Raw genomic sequence first — 21382 nt, forward strand, 5'->3', positions numbered from 1 at the left:
AACATGATTCTGTGCATGCTCTACGCAAACTTGCTTTAGCAGGGAGGTCCCTTCCAACCCTGACCATTCTGTGACTTCATGGAAGCCTCCCTTTGTCACACAAAAAGTTAATATAAACTGGCATTACATATTCTGACTAGAAAACTAGGGCCATGCAATAGGAAGCCACAGAAGACACTCTTGCACTGCGAGCATCCAGAAGTAGACGATATTGCCATCAAAGACTTAATAATTTTCAGAACTTGCACCTGTTTTAGTCCCTTAGCAAGTGTTGTCAGCATTCCCAACCAAACGTCACTTCCACCAGAAGGAAGAACATTTTATACATCAAAAATCTTGAAAGAATTGTTTTTTCTTCTCCTTCCATATAATGTGGTTTCACCACCCCACCCATCCCCAATCAAGAAAGTCACCTTCAGGAGGGCCAAGGTACATTTAAAAATGAGAACGTAGGTGTAAAATCAGGTACTTCACATTGAAGAAGACAAGGCATCTTTGAAAAACAGGTCTTAGATTCTTCAGAACAACATCCACACAGCCCAATTCATCCCCAATTCAGCTGTGCTAAGAAGCCAAGCAGGTCATAGTTGTACTATAATTAGTTCACATTTTGGAAAGTATTTGGTGAATTCTTTTCCTTTCTCACAATTAGTTAATGAAGATGAAGCAATAACAACTGGCTACATTAAGTAACTGCACATAGTATCTAAACCAGATGATGAATGAACCACAGGACTTTGGCAGCTTGATCTTCTAAGCTGACTAAACCAGAAATCATCAACCAAGACATCTGAGCTTGAAATACCTTTTTGTTCTCGTCACATGTCCAACCACAGCAAATTCATAGTACTCGCTGTTTTCCCTAATATATAATTAAGTATTTACATGTAGTGGCTATATAGTCATCGATGTACTCCTCATGATCATGGGTCAAAATAATTACTACAAGCAACTACCAACACACTAGAAAAGGGAGGGAAGCCTTCAGGTTTTTATATGATGAATTGAAAAATCAAATGTTCTTTCCTCTGTAAGCATAAGTCGAGCACATTGAAAAGATCATCCCAACAGATAAAATCAGTGTTTTTTACATTCCGCTACTCCAGCATCTCTGGAATCTAAAGACCAGCTATTCAAAACAAATATTATAGTATTTTTTAAGTGGTTTTAAATTTTTTGTTATTTTTTTTGCATCAGGCTGCCTGACAACTCAGGCTGGGAATATCCCCAGCAGTGCATGTTTGCCTCACTCCAAGGCAGTGTGCAAGGGAACAAACCAGTGGTAGGACCATCATAATGGATCAAAGTAACTGTACTGTTTGTTTATCCAAATATATAAAGCTTTCAGAGTGGCTGCAGCACAGACAGCAGACATTGAGCACTCCCCCCTGCAAACGGCGTAAATTATGTAGAAGCAAAGAGATGCTGTTTCTCCTATCTTTCACAGTACGGTCACACAGCTCTAGGACCCTTCGTTGTCTCATGGTTTATCACTGCAGGCTGATACATGAAGGCTTGATACCAAGCATCTTAAAGAGCATGCCTATATATTATTAATGGGCACTGTACTCATCAGAAGCACCTACCTAGAAAAAGATCGTGGTCTGTCACAGTTAACAGTTTCAGATGACAGTGTACCTCAAACTACTGGCAATACACCATTTTCTCTACAAAGAGCACAGAAAAAGAACATTTATTTGCCCATTTCCCCCTTCTGTTTTCTAAATGCAGTAGATCAAAGGAATGTCAGGGGCAATGCCCTTAAAGAGAACTGTGTCCCATCTTTGTGCTTGGCTGGGGCACCTCCTGTAGAGCTGACTAATGAACTGGGCATCACAGTTCAATACTAGGATTCCTGGAGGAGTTACTTTACATCCTGTATGAGCACACATACATACACAAATATAGATAATTAGTTATTTTATATTCTTGCGTAAGGCATATCTGTTTAACCCTCCTACCCAGCAAGTCTGTTCTATAGATGACAAAATCCCTTGAAGGACAGCAAAAGAAAAACATTTTCACAAGCAAAGCAATTTGAAGAAGTGCCTGCCTAATAAAGTAGTAGCTCATGATAATCAAGAAACACCACCAGAAACAGATGCATATGATAAAAATTATAAAAATAACATCGCACTCTCACACTTTATGGAAACACTTTCTCAGGAAGCTGTGCTACTCATTGCAAACCCACCATATGGAAAGAGAGAAAAGTCAGACCCTGAAATCAGAATGACAAATCCTGCAGTGCAAGTTAAGTAAAACAGACATTCAGTAGAAGTAGTGACTTCCATGACACAAAAACCTAGAAAATGCCTGGATATTTCATGTAACAAGGTTCCACTCCAAGAACATTCACTACAGAAATTATAAACTAACTCCACCACCCCCCACCACCCCCAAAAAAAAGTTATGAAACCAACACAACCTCATTAAAATAAGTGAAAGGCATTATATTCTGACATTTACAAGATGGAAAACAGAAAGTGACAACTGCCCTGGAGTACCATGAGTCCCTAACTTGCCTTCAAATTATTTTTACTGCCCAAAGCATTATTATTTCAATGCCAGCAATTTTGACGTGAAGTTCAAGTGGTTCTAATCTTTACACAGAAGCCTTGGTGTTCATATAAAAACAACTTTTACTGACAGCCTGAAAAAGGGCTGATACCTGTCCTGCATGCAACAGCACGCCACTCTGAAATCAGCAATCAGCTTAGGAGAGCAGCCACCGCCCACAAGCAGAAAATGTTACTGCTTTGCTAGAAAGTTCACTAAAAATATAGTAATTCTCTCTATTCTCCTACATAAAAATTAAAAAAAAAAATCTCATTGCAGTTTGTTTCATTTTACTGAAAAGGCAAAAACTGACTAAAATTCTCATCCTGCTCTGCAATAAAAGAACTTAACTAAATCCTGAGAGCTGAGACCCCATCCAGAACTACCACATTAAATAATCTATTCTCCCCAAGTCTTTAACCATACTCATTCAATACTTATCCAAGACTGTAGTTATTGTAATGAAAACCTGCTACACCTATTTAAGTACAGCATAACCACAATCAAAGTATATTAAGCTTGTTCTTATTAACATCTAACATAACAAAACGGCAAAGAAAGGCAAGTCTACCTAATGATTCCTATTAATGATAGTTATGCTACCAAATACCCCTGGTCCTTTTGAAGCAGGTTCTTTTTCCCTCCTTTCCAATAAAACTGATTGCAAAAGAGTCTAAATAATGAAGATTTTTACTAACTAATCAGGATAAGGAAAAGAGGGAGGGGAAAAAAAATCCAGTCTCTGAAGCCAAGCTCTATTAGTTCTTAAGACTAGTCTCGAACGATTCTTAGCCTGAATGCAACGCAACAGCTGTCAGGGCAAACATACTGTAGTTCTGGAATATATGTGGAAACACATTCTAGAAATGTTAGTAAAATTACTGTGGCATTTATTAGGCAACCGTTATTCTTAGCCTGTTGCACTTATTACTAGTGTTCTCGAGGAGAACACCACCCCAAGCATTAACTGGCATTTCAGCTCTGTGCCAGCTCTGTTGACTGACACCCACCCACCCAGTCACTTGGGTTAGCTACTTGCGCTATTAACTACCTCAGTAAGTCTCCAATGTTAACGGAAAACGTTCCCTTTCAACACTACTGCTCCCTAGAAACTTGTTCAGAAATGCCATCTGTAAAAACCATCAAAACACTAAGCTGTAGTGAAGATATACCCCTTGTGCAGGTCATGTTCAAAGCTATTTGAAAAATATACTGCTATTTTATCACTGTATACAGCATTTATTGCAAGACAAACTTCTGGAAGAAGGGTTTGCCGGAGTCAAGAAGACGCTCAATATGAGTTATGCATCTTGCTCAAATTTATTAGTTTCTAACACTACTTATATAGAACCGATACACATGCATATTCGTAAAGCAGAAATGTAATTGGTTAGTAGTCTCTAAATGCGCGCGGTTCTCACACCCCTAATTATCATGACTAAAATAAGCATTCTATCCATGTAGCTAATTGTGTTGCTGTGCTTCAGCCTTGTAGTTTGTTACTCCCTATTTTCCCATACCGGTCCCTATCTTTCTTGGCCCTGCACCTGCTTTCCCAGCAGCTGTAGCTTGTTACAGCCACGGCCTGTTGGCGCAACATAATTACTTGGTCTCAGGATTCAAGAGTAGCTCAAGGCTACCTTTCTTGTTAACTTCAGCACAGCAACTTCAGTACAATTCTGATTACAGGCCTATTCTAATACCAGGCCTGGATTGTGCAGATCTTCAGAGATTCTAAGGCAATGCTTCTGCAGCCATTCTTCTACAACAAACCACCTTCAAATGTATCTGAAGGAAATCTGACAAGCAACACAGCAATTAATAAATTAAATTTGACTTTGTTAGTTTGCCTGGTCAAAATGCAAGCATTACAATTTGCTACAGAGATACAAACAGCGAATAGCAGCTTCGCTGACGATGGTCAAGACAGAAGATCTCTAGTCAGTGGAAAGACTACAGGAAGGATGAACTGTAGATGTTAACTGAGTAACTGGATCTGAACCTTGGTTCTAACACCTTATCTCAGTATGTGGAAAAAAGAAAAAAATGAGAAAAAAATCACTTTTTGCTGAGCGGTAAGCATATTCTTTCTTATTCAATCAGCACAAGAATATAGTTAAGAAGTCACTGAAGGTGTTTGTGCAATGCACATGTTCAGGCTGGACAACAGGCAAGGACCCCCAAGTCTCACAGTCACATTCCTTTACCACAACAGGGAAAACTATCATTCAAATTTCATCTACTTTATGTTACTAATGAGATATCAGGAGAGATGCTAATCAGGCTTGACACTTCATCCTTTCACGCAGCTCTGCAAATGTATGTTAGCATTCTTTAGATTTAACAGTAGTACGAAAAAGTTGTCTGACATGCAGCAAAATTCACAAATCACTATTTCTGTTTCATCCTAGCTTATGTTTTTAGTGATGTGAATATTAAGTGAACTTGGAAAGAAAATACTGATTGTTAATTTGTATCAAAAATAAAACTTTCCCCAGGTTTGATGGCAATACACATTGGCATAGCAATTTCCATCACTTCACTAAAAGTATGTTGCAGAAGAGAGTCTATCTCAGCTGGCTGCCACACCAGCTATTTTGGTGACTTTGAGAAGACATTATTTGCTTTAACAGACAGCATTAAAAACTGCTACCATTTGCCAGAAAGTGGACACTATGCAGAGAAAAATGAGAATGATTCATGGGATAAGAAAAGGTTATTGTATGGAACAATACACTAAGAATGTAAACTCACATCAGCTCTACATAAACAGACAAAGTGAGGAAGGTCTCCCGACTGTTGCAGGACTAACACCTAAAAGTACTGAGGAGACTTTATTCCTGTATAGCACTCATACAATTAAGATCTCTATAGAGATCTCTTCACTGATCTCTACAAAGCTTAGGCAGTAATCTAGGTAGCTCTAGTAACCTAGCATCCCGTGAAACAAACCACAAAAGTTACCCCAAAGGCTAGAAAAATTCTTCAGTGTATGCTCCAAGTTTATCAGTCAACAAAAGGAGAACAACTGCCAAGTCAGCTAACAATCTTCACCAAGAGAGGACATCAAGCACTAAGTTACTGAACCTAGCCGGCAAAAGCACAACCTGAACTCATTTCTAGGATCCAAGAACAGATAATTTCCAGCAGAGAAGGGTGGCAACTGCAATGGCACCCAGATTTTCCATGAGGGCTTCAGACAGATGGTAGATGCCTTCCTAGTAAGCACCAGAGGGGTAAACGTGTTACTGGGCTGAATACCTTGCCAGAGAACACCCCTATACAGCAGGGGCGGTGAAACCAACCCATTTTAACAGACTCCCCCTTCCCCAGTAAGCCGTGAATTTATGATGGTTTGTATAAACATTATGTTGCTTTGAGCCAAAAACATTTCCTTCTTTTACAGCAAAGCTTACAGGCAAGACCTCCCTAGCAGGCATGATGTTACGCATGTAGTTAAACATGCACTTGGCAGTAATGACAACCACCCTCTCACCACGTGCCACACAGTAAGGCATAAATGGGAGGAGTGACAAACACTCCAAACTTCTTTGCAACCACTACAACTAGCCCTGTGGAAAAATAAACAAGACCCGTAAATTTTACCGGACTGAAAAATGACGTACACACCACTTATGTACAACAAAATCGGAAATATTTAGACCTGTAGCAACAATAAGGGCCTAACATCTTTCCAGGGCTAAAAAAAACAGAGATCATTTTATGACTGAAATATATTACCTTAACAGATCACAGATTAAAAGACCCAAATGATATTCCAATCCAGTACTATGCAAATGCTTTTTCTAGATAGAACTGTATCCTAAATGGTTGAATTAATGTTCTCAAGGAAGCCTGGCTTTACATGCTGGAGGACAGAACTGGGGGGCAAATTAAAAAGAAAAAAAAATAAAATTAGAAACAGGAGCCTTTTTCCCATGAGGCTGAGAGAGCTGGGGCTGTCCCACCTGGAGAAGAGAAGGCTCAAGGGGGGAGATCTTATCAATGAGTATAAATACCTGAAGGGAGGGGGCAAAGAGGGCAGAGCCAGGCTCTTTTCAGTGGTGCCCAGTGACAGGACCAGAGGCAGTGGGCACAAGCCGAAATCCCCCCTGAACATCAGGCAACACGTTTTCACTGTGGGTGACTGAGCACTGGCACAGCTTGCCAGAGAGGTGGTGGAGGCTCCATCCTTAGGGATCCTCAAAAGCTGTCTGGGCATGGTCCTGTGGAGCCCACGTCAGGGGGGTGGACCAGATGACCTCCAGAGGTCCCTGCCAACCTCAACCTCTCTGTGAAAAATGCTAAAATCAATTAAGATGTTGTGGCTTAGAGTAGCAGCATCTTAGAGTAGCAGCATGAACATTAGTATAAGAGATGATCTGCAATGTTTGTGATTAGAGAATTTGTAACCATTACTTTCATCCTAGACTTGGGTCAATTAAACTCAATAAAAAAATACCCCAAAATCCTTAGATTATGTGCTCCCCACACCAACCCATATATATCAGTTTCACAGAAAAACACTTTCAACATGAAATATAAAGTTTGTGGCAGACCAGCAACCTTCAGTGGGGTTTCACACCTGTTTTTCACTTCTGAAATTTCTTCACATCTCCAAAAAGACAGTCTGCCGTGAAGAATGTTATTCATTGTGCTCATCCAAGTGACACTATCAGGCAAGGGCTGGCATCCAGGTTTCACCTACTTTCAGTGAACGAGTTTGGACAGTACTACTTTAACACCACAGTAACAACTTTTAATTTGCTCTGGCAGGTAAAGGGGGTTTAATTTACTCTCTATTTTCTTTAGTTCAAGCAGATCGCCTCAGTCATTGCTAAGAATGTCACGGTTCTTTACAGCTCCAATGCAAATTAAATGCTTAAAGACAAAGTCTGAAAGAAAACTCTTAGTAAAATCCAGAAGGGATAAGGTACAAATTCCGAGTAATTCTTAAAAAAAAATTTTGCATGTGCAAGTCAGAAATATCATGAATGGTTAAAACAGACAAAGTTGATTTAATGCTGACTTTACATAGAGACTCTGCCAATAAAGTTAAGGGAAGACCGATGTACCTTTGAAGTGCCTCGGTGGAGAATGTGTTCACGGCCAAATTCAAGCAATTGTAGTGTCTCATTCACATTTAGAAAAGGGGCATAATTTATAATTATTTGTTTGATTAAAATAAACTTCATTTTTACAATACACACAAAAAAAGCCTCTGTCCCATAAAAACTGCAATTTGTCTGAAAACATACACCAATACTACAGTGTAAGTTAAAAGTTAAACTGCAGGTGCAAGTATAACAAGCAGCTACCAATATAAGAAATGTTTATTTCAAAGAATAAATGTGGACATAGGAAGCACAGGATCACAAGCACAGCAAGAACACAGTTTCAGTGAGCATTACAAGACAGCATAAGAGAAACAGAAGTAATCTCAGACTTCATAGACATTGATGGCTTTTAAGAAAATCTAGAAGGACATCACAATATATTACGGTGCACAAGTCAATGCGATCAAAGAATTACCTAAGAACTGAAATGTATTTTCAGTATTTCCTGAAAAGACTGGAAACAAAAAAAGTCAGTTATGTCTGTTCTTACAGCTGAAAAGTGAGATCCATCTGCCAATATTCATTAACTGGCTGAATAAAGCAGTAAAACAGAGAGCAAGGATCTCCAGGTCATGTAGTCTCCAACTATCAAAGGCAACAATGCCAAGAAGTCTTTTGAGACGATTCTGAACAATTCAAAGTCAGTTATGTTGTTCTGCCTCATGGAAGACTATTCATTCTCCTGCTGTCCAGAAAGCTTTCCCGATTTTTCATATTGAAGAAATTTATTTGTTCTTTTATCAACAGTATTCTGTAACTTAGCACTTCAATCCCACTCAGCCTTCTACGCATGCTCTCATGTGTTACGATTCCCTCCTAGCTTTAAGTACATTTTTACATAGAGGACTGCAGTCCACTGGCCATCTTAACTTCAAAACAGTTTGAATTCATATTTCTTAAGCATAGTGAATCTGAAACACAGAGAACGTTCCAAAAGAGGTTCTACTGTCTTCTAGAATGGCATAGTTCCTATGTTGTATTCACACTATACTGCTTATGAAGTAACATTCACATTTAAGCAGTTTGGAAAATATGTATATTCATAGAAACAAAAATATTTTTGCACAGAAAGCCTAACTCCTTCTACCCTTTGCTATATTCCTACAGCACTCTTGAAGAACCACTGCCTAGGTTTTCTGTGGATTGCAAACAGATGAATTATGACAAAATCCTGTTTGCATTGGAGATCAGAAAGAAAGGAGGTGGCAAGAACCATAGAAACTGCTTAATATTTGAAAGCTGAAGAACTACTTTAGCTAGCAAATTCTTTCCCAGAACATCTCAGAAACAGAGAAGGGAAAACTTTGAAAGCACAGATTGTATCTTTAATTAGGCTACAGGTGAAATAGTTTTATCTCCGCAGGGCATGGGGGAGGAGGAAAAACAGGTAGGGTTTCAAGGGTTGCATGCTCTGTTTCAGGTCTGAGGTAGAATGAGTAAGCTTCAGACTAACAGAATTGGCAACAGTTGCCCTAAGAATACCTCACCACAATCCTACAGTAGGCAAAGCCAGTTTAAGAAATTTCTGCTCTTCTCCAGCTTCTTGTTCCCAGCTCCATGCCACAGCCTGTCACATTCAGCTACACCCTGACAGATAACTGCAGGGCGAGGGGGTCGGAGCATCAGCAGGGAGCAATAGGTTGTTCTGCCATTCTTTGTTTTAAAAATTATCTTCACTGATTCAGTTTACAGAACCAGAAATCAGCTGTAGCAAATGCAGGGCACGTGCACAGTCAATGTCAGAATGCAGTTGGGAATATGAACCCCGGAGAGAGAACTTGTGCTAACAGCTAGGCCGCTGGCATACCACGCAAGGGACAGATCTTGCCTCTGACAGTCATCAGACCTGTTAATGAAGACACCTGATGAACACAGCAGAAAACTCAGCAGCAGCCTGGTGCAGCTGCAGAACATAGGCACTCCCACCTGCCACAGGCAACGAGAAACTCGAGACAAAATTAACTGGTATGCCTGAGCTTAACAGCCTTTTGTCTCCCATACTAATTTACCTAAACATTTTTTTAATCATATGGACCTTAAAAAGTGACACTATCCTGTCACAAAGTCTGCAGTTTAATTATGGGCATATCTTTGTATTTGTTCTGAACCCACCCCATGATAACTTAAGGCAAAGCCCCACAGTTCCTGTAGCAGGCAGTGAATCATTCCTCCTGCTATTCACGGATGTGCAGATCTCAACCATACCCCTTCTTCCCCTCCCCAGCTGTCATCTTCTAGACCAAAGACCTCTCACTTTTTTTTTTTGATTCCCCCTGTAAAAGCAGTCTGTAAGCTCACCACCCTTACTGCCATTCTCTACTTCTCCCTAGCTCCAGCACACCTTTTTGGGACAGGAGGGCCAGAATAAAGCACAGCAGTCAAGATCACTTTGCAGCTGCAAAGACATGAAGCTTCCTCCCTCATTCCCCAATCTTTCCCAACATGCTTCCCCAGTAACATAAGAGTCCCTTGCTGTTTTTCACCCATTTGCTGAGCACTAAGCTTGTTTCCCTAGAACAAGCATAACTCCAAGATAATTCTCCTGAGAACAGGGAGTCCAGAAGCCACGGCTGGGTACGTAAGGTCATAAGAGTTTTGAATTTCACAGCGAGTTTCACGTACCCTTTTATCAGCCAGCCACAACCCACCTGAAGGTCCTCCCACAGCTTTCTGTGGCTGCCACATTCCAACAACAGCAGCAGCACAGGGCTGCCAATATATTCTGTCATACCAGTACTCACCCCTTCTCCAGTTCATTTATTGATGAAATACCAGACCAAACAGAGATGTCTTCAGTACTCCGTGTGAGATGTGCAGGCTTGGGAAGAAGATTTTAGTTGAACACGTGGCTCATCCCTACAGAGTCTGTGATTCTTATGAACCAAGAGAAATCAAAAGCTGCAGTCCGTGGATTGTGACTGGCTCCTTTTCCTCCAAAACACTTGAAGCACAAATATCAGTGCGTTAGCTTAAAATAACTCACTAGAACCTGTAAAATTATTTTGAATCTTCCAGAAGTCTTTTAACATATGCAAAAAGAGTATGTCCTTTCCAAACAGGACAAAATCATGTGCAAGACCTCAGCCAAACTATCCACCCAATACCACACACGTAGGAATTGCTGAATAACACTGCAGAAAATAATGAAGTCTGACTTTAAAATGCTATCAATACTTTTGCTAGACACTTATTTTTTAAATAAATTAACAGTGTTGACAAGTTAACTGCAAAATCATAAAATGGTTTGGAAGGGACCTTCAGCTTTCTCCAATTACCTGAAACAACAATACCATTATTAAAACACCATTAACCATTGTTTCAGAAGAAAAAGTTGCAGATTTAAAAATACAGCAATTTGAAAAAGGGCAATACAAAGTCAACAAACAAAACGACAGTACCGAGTTGTGAAATACAGCAAAAATATCCTTCTACCTTAGGACCTGTCTGCTCAATCAAATCTAAAGCTTGGGACATGAAGCTATATTCAATACTCCTTTTTTTTATTTATTATTTTTAATATGCTACAAAAAGATTTGTGGCATCATCCAATTCAAAAGCTGCATCTAAGAAATACTACTCCAGGAAAAATGCTAGGCTAGAGACAGTATTTTTGCCTCATAAAGGACCAAAAATATTTGCTTTATTCACAGTTGTCTTCTTAGTAGGTTGGAATGGATAATCTTACAGACATCTTAGCTTTTTCTATCCCTCACTTCCTAAACACTGAGTATCAAGATAAATGAAACATACAAAAGCTTCCTCCGGATACAGGCACATCTTTCCATCTCGGTTACTATACTATAAACTAAGCTGCTACATTTTGGGATTGCAATTCTGTTTCTACTTAATGTACCTTGTGCCACCTGCCACAAAAACGAATGTTCTCTGCATATCTTACTGAACACACCTGCATCTACTCCTCTGTGCAACACTTGTAGCAAACTAGTCAACAGAAAAGCAATTATATCATATTTAATGTGTCTTTAACCCCCCTCTTTTTAGGCAGTGGAATCTGCCCCTAACAGGTACAATCAAAACTTAAAAGCTCAATATAGTATTTCCTTTAGTTATACAGCAGTTGTATAAAAACTACTGTCAAGCTAAGCCAAAAATAAGTTAACTGCAAAAAATAGGAATACATTAAAATTTTATACATTTTTTTACGGATGTGTAATTTGTATACATATACAATGTGTAAAAAACCCCCACCTTTTAACAGAAACCTAGCTTTTCCAAATGGCACTTTTTTTGAACTAATCTGTATGAAGATATTCCAGGTTAGTAGGTTAGCTACTATGAGAACAGCAACTCTTGACTCTTGGGCAGTTACAAATAGAGATAATTTTTGTAGAGCACTGCAGGAAGCATCAAGAATTATTAAATCCTCTCTCATTCAAAAAATTCTCTGGAAGACAATATTGCATACATTAAATCAAACATAATCCCAGTCTGTCAAACTGAATAATCATTGGTACCATACTAGTTCCTTTAGAGGGAGGGAGGGAGGGCCTCCTCTGTACAGCAAGAAGTCTCACCAAATCCTCTCCTGACTTTGTTCTGTTAATGGGGATTCCACGCTTAAATCCCCTTTCTAAAATGACTTCATTCTTTATTTCAAGCATGATGAATTAATTCTTCAACCTTTTGGATAGGGGAAGGGGAGAATAGGAGGGCAAATGGAAGAGAAAGATTCTTTTTTCCTTAGAGAAGAAAATTACAACCAGCGGTCATCTCTTCGTGTATCCCAGTGGTAGGCAGCAGAAGCGGATAGTGCTCGGTATCTCCAACTTTTACCTCACAGGACCTAGTTGCAGCAGCGGGAGCACCCGTAAGCAAAGGTCCCTGCGTATGTGGCTGAAGGTATAAAGGGCGACAGATGAATCCACAGCCCCTCAACTGCAATCTCGACACAAGTGACAGACAGCACTGCGGACTCATGCCTGCACAAGCATAGCTACTGCCTTTTCTGTCCCCCAGGCGTGCTGCTTCAGAGGACCACCTTAACAGAAGAGACATGTAAAGAGCAAACATAAAATAGCCTCTTCAAAATCTGCATTGACAAGCAATGCTGTCACAGCGGTGTGGTGCTAAGCAAAGAGAATGGAGCACCAAGATACTGCTCTGTGCACCTGAAGTCGGGAGAAATGTTCACAAACCTAATTGTAAAAGCCTGGGCCTAATTATAAAAAATATCCTTTTTTCAAGTATCACATTTGCTGTTGTTGTAAGACAATTTGTTCAGTGTTGTAACAATACACCACTCTGAGAATATAATGGCTGAGTTTCTACTCATAACCAGCGGAAAATAGATCTTCTGAGCAACTGTGACTTTAGAAAGAAGATTATTAGTAAATGTAAGGGTTTTTTTAATGCAGGTGAACTTCTGAAGCTGCTTTTGGAGCTTTATAAGAACAACTAGAAGAGATGATAGGAGATCCCACAAAAAAATTTAACTCCTCCCTCCCACTGTTACTGAGATTAACTTGGTAATAAAGATGAATTCTTTAGAACAGAAAGTAAGTGCTCAAGATCCAAAAGCTGACCAGCAAGATTTCTCAAAATTTAAACTAAAATTAAGAAGGACCAAGTTAATTAGCTTGTAAGCCCCAAGTTTAAATGCACAAAAGTACCCTTTGCTACACAAAGCTGCTTCTTCACATCTCGCTGTGTTGTAAATTAAGCTGGTGGAATGGTACTAGAGAATAAAACTGAAGGTTAGTAAATACAGAAGATACAAAATTCAGCCTTTAATACTTTACAAGACGAACACAGGGAAGCCTTACCTCACTTAACCAAAGATCAATACCCTAAAGTGAAAAGTAAGCAATCCAAGCCATTTTAGCAAGACAGGCAAAAAAACAACAGGCTAGGTAGAAGGCAGACAGAAAAATGCCATTAAAGAGCCAAAACCAAAAAAAAAAAAAATAATTGGTTTTTGCCTTTATGTACTTTATTATAACTACATAAGTAGTACTCTTTTCCTGCTACCTTGGTTATGTTCTGTTCCTCCTTTTCTAACTCTCTTCAAATCAAGTTCTTTTTTTTTGGTGTTTTTTTGGGGGTTTTTTTTTTTCTTCTTTTTAATCACTGTGCTGAAGAACTGGCAAGAACCTAAGCTAATAAAACTAAAGAACACTTTGAAACAAAACGCTGACATATTGCCAATGTTAATTTTGGCCTATATTTTCAACAGGGCCTCACTAACCCAGCTCAAAATCTGTTGTGCCTTTGACATTTTGAACTCCACTGTACTACAGTGATCTCACATACAAACTGCAACCTTTAAGTTTCAGTTTTGTCTGTTCTTTGACCGTTTTTCCATGAATACTTTTCAGATCCTGTTTTAACCTCCATGTGTTTTAATATTTGTTGTAGCAACACAATAATGAAATACACAAGTCACTGCAATCACATAGCTCTTTCAAAAACAAGACAATTGCATTTATTCCACTTGCAAAGGAGGTACATCCCCAGTCTCCAAACCAAGCTTTATGTTAGGCACCAGGTATATGGCTTGGAAACAGAATTGTATAATGGAAATACTGAGAAGCTCTTTGCCATAGCATTGCTGGCAATTTAAATACCCAAGACTACAAACAGTATCATCATGTGAGCATTCCAGGCCGGCCTATAAATAGCAATTCAGAAAGAGCTGGCCTCTCACAACTACAGTGTCTCAGTACAATGTGTATCTGCTAAAAATATCAAGTATGTTCAGCATATTCAGCATGCAATGAAAATAGGACTGCCTGAATTTTGTGAATTAAATACCTATTTACACACCCCATGTCATTTATTAAACTGATGATAATTCACAGGACTACTGTGATGGACTTCCAATTGAACAAATGTACACTTTGCGTGTATTGTTATCAGCATTTGATTTATCCAGGAATATCCATATTCACAATACTTCCCTTAATAAAGTCCTACTCCAGAGCTTCTTCAGACACAGCATACCTAAGTGGCTGTCTTTATATTGCAATCAGAATTTATGATTCAGAAATTAACCTAGGATTCCAGCAACAAAAGCAAAAGGACACGTGATATTATGCAAAGATTCTTAGAGTTAAGCTCCTCATCTACATCTACCTACATAGATTATAAAAACATACATTCAGAGAAAATCATTGCTTTGCACAAGACAGTGTACTGTTTTGATACCTTTAATTATTTTTCCAGAAAGAACTGAACAACAGATTCATCTTAACAGTTACACCACGTATTTATACAATAGAGGGAGTGGACACATTCCTCAGGTAGCAGATCAGTAGTACGCAAGGTTTTAGCAACAATCTGAACTTCCTGAGAGATAATGGAAAAGATAATTCATGTATTACTCAGGATAGGCTTAGTCATTTTGCTTTGCCAAAAGAGGCAGGCTTTAGTGTTAGGGGAAGAAAATGGCCATTTACTTGGAACTACTAATGACTTTAAAGTTTATCAGTGGCTTCAAATGTCAATTTAAGCAATTCATATAGATAGAGCCAAAGAAAAAACTACTCGTGTCCGTGTAGCACGCCTCACCCCACTTACTTTTATACTTCAGCCACTTCTGTTACACTGTTTCACAAGTCAACTACTTCATTCACTGCACCCCACCAGGACAACAAAAAAGTCGAATAAATGAAGGTCGAGAAAAGAAAAAAAAAAAGACTGAGTTAAACATGTGTCCCAAACTCATCATCTTAATTTGTGGTGGCACCTATCAAGCTGTTCCTGGGAGCAACATGACTGAAATTAGTTCTCCTTGTACGCACATCCCTCAGCTTTGTCATTATCTTTGAAGTCTTAATGGCAACGTGTATGCCAAGACTTTTCGAACTTTCGCAGACCTATTACTGATTTCACCTTTGCACAGGAGGAGGAGTAGCAAGGAGCGCTCTGAATGTCAGTGCAGGTGACTGCACATCCCTGAGCGAGCAGCAGGCAGCCCCCTTTATCGTAAGACCCAGAACAAGGACAGGCTGCCACAGCTCAGAAACTAGTTCTGGAGAGATTGGCAGCAAAGTACCAACGCGTGACCACCAGCGCACCATGCTACCACAGAAAGCAGTGAGCAACCCAGCAGCTGAGGACCAGCAGGACGGTCAGGGTTAATTAGCTGGACATCCAGCCAGCACAGCATGTGCCACTGTGCCAGGTAGTGGTAGCACCCCTGGAGAGCTACCAATCTGGTATTCTCCTCCCTCTCACCAACCATTATATGTTTTTTGAATACAAGCTGCACGGATAGAAGACTTCACTGTTTAGAAAACTAGAGACTGGGTAACCTTCAGCAAGCAGCTTCTAGAGAGTAAGAGGAAAAAAAGATGGGGGGCAGATCTAGGGAACCGTAATGCTGTATTCCACTTTTTTAGTCATGAACAAGTTTTATTTATTTACCATACAGCATTAAAGATTTAACTTACCAGACAAGCTATTAAATGTAAACTGAGAAAAAAAAACCATAAGTAACCATAAAAGACATAAAAATCCCTTTAGATGAGTAATAACGCTGAGCCAGTGCCAAATAATTTTGCAGCATCCTGGCACATTTTTACAGTCTTCTGTTTCATTGCAGTTATAGACCTGTTTCAGAAACTCAGATATTATATAGATACTGGAAATAAATATAAAGCAATCCTTTTTAGGAGAAGAAATATAAAATATAAATAAAGTATATAATTGGAAACTACAGCTTTCTCAGTGTTTAAGACAACTAATTAAGTCTCTGTGAAGGACAAAAGATGGAAGTGTAAATACTAATTGGTTCTTTTTTGACAGATACATGCAGAGCTTTTAACAAAGTCCAAAACAGCTACCCTTGTTGATTACATCAGTTGATTACAGAATTTATTTAAAGCAAATAAAGAACAGGAATTTCAAAGTACAGATTTTATTCCTGACTAGCAGGACAGATCTGTGTCCTGTTACGAAAAAGTGCTATGAAATACAGAGAATGTATGTGAGACAGTTTCAGTTTCCAAGTTGCATGTTGAAACAGGAATGTGCTCTTTTGTTCTATTTTTTTTCCCCTCATTTAATCATAATGAAGTCACTTGCGACATTACAACGGTTTCCAGAGCAACAGTCCAGTCAGAAGTGATGAACAGAAGATAAGGGTGTGCACTGGAGTTCTGTAACCCACCGGTGGTTTTGACTGGAAATTCAGCATAAATCTGTTTAGGCCAAAGCAGCAACTGGATCTGTCCTCTTCTATATGCAAGGATAGGTTCATATAATGGGATCCAATTTTAGATCAATATTAAAGAAATACAAGGTGAGAGAATGTTTTCTTTTCTAAAATATTTGAAAAGAATGTGTAGCTCACCTGGTCTGTTCCATAGGGAAAATACATGGTTATTTTAAAAAAAGCAGAAGAAGCTACTGTAACACAGCGTTTCCAGTTGCAGTAACATGAATTAATCCAATGGCTGGCTAGGTTCATCAGCCTTCAGTACTTGGCTACCAGATTTCCCAAGAACTTAAAGACATAGTGCTTCATGAATCCAAAGCAGAAAAGGGCACGGTCCAAGCAATAACCCTAGATCAAGTCAGGTGTCAGGTGTCTATACAAACCAGAGACTGTCAGAAATGAGAAACAGAGGGCTGTGCCTTGAAAGGCAGGACCTTAAGCATGAGAAATACAGCCCGAATTCATCCAGAGATACACTTAGGCCCGTATCTGTAGACAAATCACCTTCAGGGGTTTCATGAGGTGTCTGCAGTCTTTCAAAACAGAGCTTGAAATGCCATGGGTTAACCAACTTATGTGTCTGTGTCCTGGGGCATGTTATGCATATATACTACATATTAATGATTAACCCACAGCAAAACAACATGAAAACTGCACAGTCAGCATCATTTAAATATGCGAGGCACAGGAGAGCTTTTCTTTTACTGTAGTAATACCTCACAAATTATTAATATTTTTCCAAATTACTCTCCTCAGAAAAAGTGATAGAAATATGCTGTAATAGTCTCCATCAAAGCATGTGTCCTTCTAAAGCAACAGCCCCAAACAAGCATTTGAAGGAACAATTATCAGCAAAAGCAATTGTTTCCTTATTGGCACGGTCTAACTATTGGCATGAAAGCTAACCAGGAATCCTGCTTCAAAAGCAAACCAGTCCTTGAACAATCCCCCAGACCTTCTGTTCCCATGAAAGCTTCATACTTCAGGTCAAACATAACATCAAATTACAGTAAAAGGGAAGCTCTGTGGAAATGGAGCAAAGCTGTGAAAAAAAGTTCTGATTAAGACCTGTATAAACAAGTGATACAACTCAAGTTTATTTACTATGCTAATCAAAGGCTGGGGAAAAAAAGAGATTGTTAATTTCTCTGTTGAAAGAGTAGAAAAACAGAGAGCTTCAGGAAAATATCTGAGTTTGGATAGTACCACGAGCACAGACACACAGCATTATTTCTGCTTCTAAGGGTACTTCTACCCTGCTGTGCAGCCTTCTAATGTAGACAAACACCCACCTACAAAACCATAGGTCTGCGAAAAGGGGTGAAATTTCACATGCCACATCAGGTCCCAAACCAGCATGATCTTTAAATTAAAGTCATATTTTATCAATTTCATGGTTTGGGATAAATAATTACAACAGACAAATGACGGCACCCTCGGTAAACTTGGTATCTTGGTCATTAATTTTCCAGAGAAGGAATAAAATCCATCCAATGCTAGTCCTAGAGAGCAGTTTAGTGTATCTAAAGTAAACTTTATCATTACTACAATATGAGTAGCTAGCTCATAGTTAAGCTTTCAGAGGGGCATATAAGCAAATGACTGCAAGAGAGATTTTGGAAATGCATGTTTTAGTTTGAGGAAGGAATAGCAATGAAAAGAATATAGGAAAATATAAGTAGTAATTTCCAAATAACTAAGCAGTTTAAAAGTACGTTTTTACAAACCTGAAATCTCTCTAAGCTTGTTTTCAAAAAATTTAACTATACAGCCCATTTAAAGAGCTGTCTCAAAACTGGTTTTCTTAAGAGGTCTCACCATGATCAAATATCAGCTCTCTTTCAGAAACACATCTCACACATGAAGAGGGGTGGGGGAGGTAACAAATAAAACTGTGTACTCTATACACTGACTAACCCTCAGCAATCTGCGAGTCCCCGTTGTACTTTCACGGTCAAACCTGAGTTGTCCTGTAGGAAGCCACAGTGAAATATACCCCAGCTTTCCATGAATGAAAGATTACTGTTCTCACACACCTCACCTTGGTACCAAAACCTGGCACAGCCTGGAACATAAACCCAAAGCTAGGCTTCAACCCCTTTACACTAACTGTCCTCCAGAAGGGATGCACAACACGGCAATGTTAGACAGAGCCTTGAGCACCTCTGTCACTCAACAGCGACAGACATACCTACGACCAGGCTACCTTCGCTCTTCTTTCATCGTCAACAGCAATGCTAGATTAACAGTGAGAGATCTGCTAAGAACTCTTAAAACACCTCAACCTTAGAAATATACTTCCAAAATGTCATCTGAACCATTAACAACTTACGTGAACAACTGTAATTCAAAGCCATACCAAATATATACGCTCAATCCATTTTCCCTGTAGGGTAAATCTCATCTTGTGTGAGATGCCAGAGCTTCTGCACGGTGCTCTACAGCAAGGGAAGGCTCAGTGACTCTGGCAGGGAAACAAAGGAAAAGCCCATCTTTGCCCTCCAAGTGTTGCTCAATTGTTTCCTTTGCCCACATCCTGCAAAGAGCTCTACAGTCAAAGAAATTATTTAAAGGTTTCTTCTCCTCTATGCCATAAACAAAAAACAGTTAAGTCTGGGGGGTTGGGGTTTTTTTTAATGAGTTACTACTGTATCTTTACCACTCACTTCATTTACTCATTTTTCAAAGATAACAGAGAATAATCTTTTCTGCACAGCTGTCTCACCACCAAGTACATAAAGTTATTTGAATTGATGGTATTATCTGTTGATCTAAAAAAATGCTGAACAAAAACACTAAGGTACTGTATAGAACAAAGATATGAAATATAGAATACAAAACCCCACAACTTAGAGTGTAAAGCATAATCACAAAGATATACTTTATCATGTCTTCACAGAGGATAAAAAAAAAAAAGGGAAAAGGAATAAACTTAAAAAAAAAACAACACACAGATGCACTTCTTCAGAAAACACATTTCAAATGTTTTTGTATTCACAGAAAGCCAAAACAGAGAAGTTACTTTCATGAACTTTTTTTTTTTTGCAAACTAATTCCTGAAGAGCTTTTAAAAGCCGTCAATTCTTCATTACTGCAAATTACTTCCATAATCTCGGAAAATTGTGATAAGGGATTTACAACAATTTTCCCATCCCAACAGAAACCAGTGCCTTCCGACCCAATTCCAACTAAATCACCTCATCTAAGCTTCAATTTCTATCAGAGGATTTTTTTCTTCCAGTGCTAAACACTGACTATTCTATTTGCAGCTTCCTGCAGTCCCTATGTGAGACATTGCCTCCATTCTCCACCTCCGCCACAAGCTGAGGAAAAAGAAAACATTTCCCAACAATGCAGTCTCCATTTTTTCCTCCAAATTCAAGACACAGATGATTCTAATTTACTGTAACTGCACATACACACTATCTGATCCATTGCACCTTGTCTATTTACAAACACTTCACTTCTCTGTCATCTCGAAGTTTATTTTTTATTAAAAAGGTGCTTTTCTTAACATCAAGGTTGTCAATAATAATGAAGTTCACAAAAATTTAGTATAGTTTGCTTCAGGACTTGGTCTTACAGATACTCAGTGTCTTAATGAATACTAGCAAATAGATTACTTGGGATCTCTAACACTCCTCCATCTTTACAACAGAGCAGTCATTTATCTTTGCCCAGTGATGGAAACTATTACTGCCATCTGTGCTGACTCCAGCTGGTGTAAGACTAATATAAAATTCTGTTAGCTGCTTATTCAGCTGGCAATAATAAAAGTCAAGCTCATTACCAGCAGCCTTGCACAGCAAAGTTTCTGCTTATCTCAAAAGAAGGGCCTAAGCACCGCCATGAACCTTTTCACCATTTAAAAAAAAACACCTTCTATTTTCTTGGCACCTGTTTTTAATAACAATCTCAAAAAGCAATACAAATACTTTTTTTCAAATGTGTCAATCAACTAGGCTAACATTACTTAAAAAGATGAAAAGCTGCTACATGAAGGTAATATGTAGTTTCCTGTATATAAATGGAAATAGATTTCTAAGATCAGAGGCATCCCTAATGTTTCAAAGGTGCTCATTCTCCAACTGCCTCTTGAAGCAAGTGTCCAGAAAAGTTTTTCTCTCTCACAAACAATACTTAATTGAACACTGATTAAGATTTTACATGTCCTTTTATATTTTAAACACACAAGAGACAAACTACTGAAGAACACCCAACCAATCCATCATCTTGAATACACACTGGGGAATTCTATGTTCCTGTCCTTGCAAATTGCAGACTTCTGGGACTATGATCTGGGAGATATTAAAAATGAAATTTAACCACAATTTTAGTGGGATTTCCACCCTCCCTTCTCCCTGAAGTCACAGCAGTGTTACTGTAGGCATGAGTAAGCATCAAAACCAAGGAAACAAAACTTGAACAGTTTGAATATGTGCCACTTACTGGTAATTTATCTTATTTATTAAATACACATGCTCAGTAGAAATTCTCTTGTGAACTGTCACCAGCTCTTGACTATCAT

At 38.9% G+C, this 21382-nt stretch overlaps 2 protein-coding genes across 6 annotated transcripts in view; one reads left to right on the top strand and one right to left on the bottom strand.

Moving 5' to 3' along the window:
• Positions 1-20354, top strand: part of RNF182 (ring finger protein 182) — a 279878-nt gene extending 259524 nt beyond the window's left edge. The window contains exon 2 of the transcript XR_013926847.1: positions 20337-20354. The gene's annotated coding sequence lies outside the window, so the exon portion shown is untranslated. The remainder of the gene's footprint in view (positions 1-20336) is intronic.
• The window catches only part of KIF13A (kinesin family member 13A), a 131618-nt gene that overhangs the window by 74044 nt on the left and 36192 nt on the right, over positions 1-21382 (bottom strand). The gene's annotated exons all lie outside the window — the stretch shown is intronic.

The sequence above is a fragment of the Falco punctatus genome (assembly GCF_963210335.1).
Source record: "Falco punctatus genome assembly, chromosome: 3".
Taxonomy (NCBI): Eukaryota; Metazoa; Chordata; class Aves; order Falconiformes; family Falconidae; genus Falco; species Falco punctatus.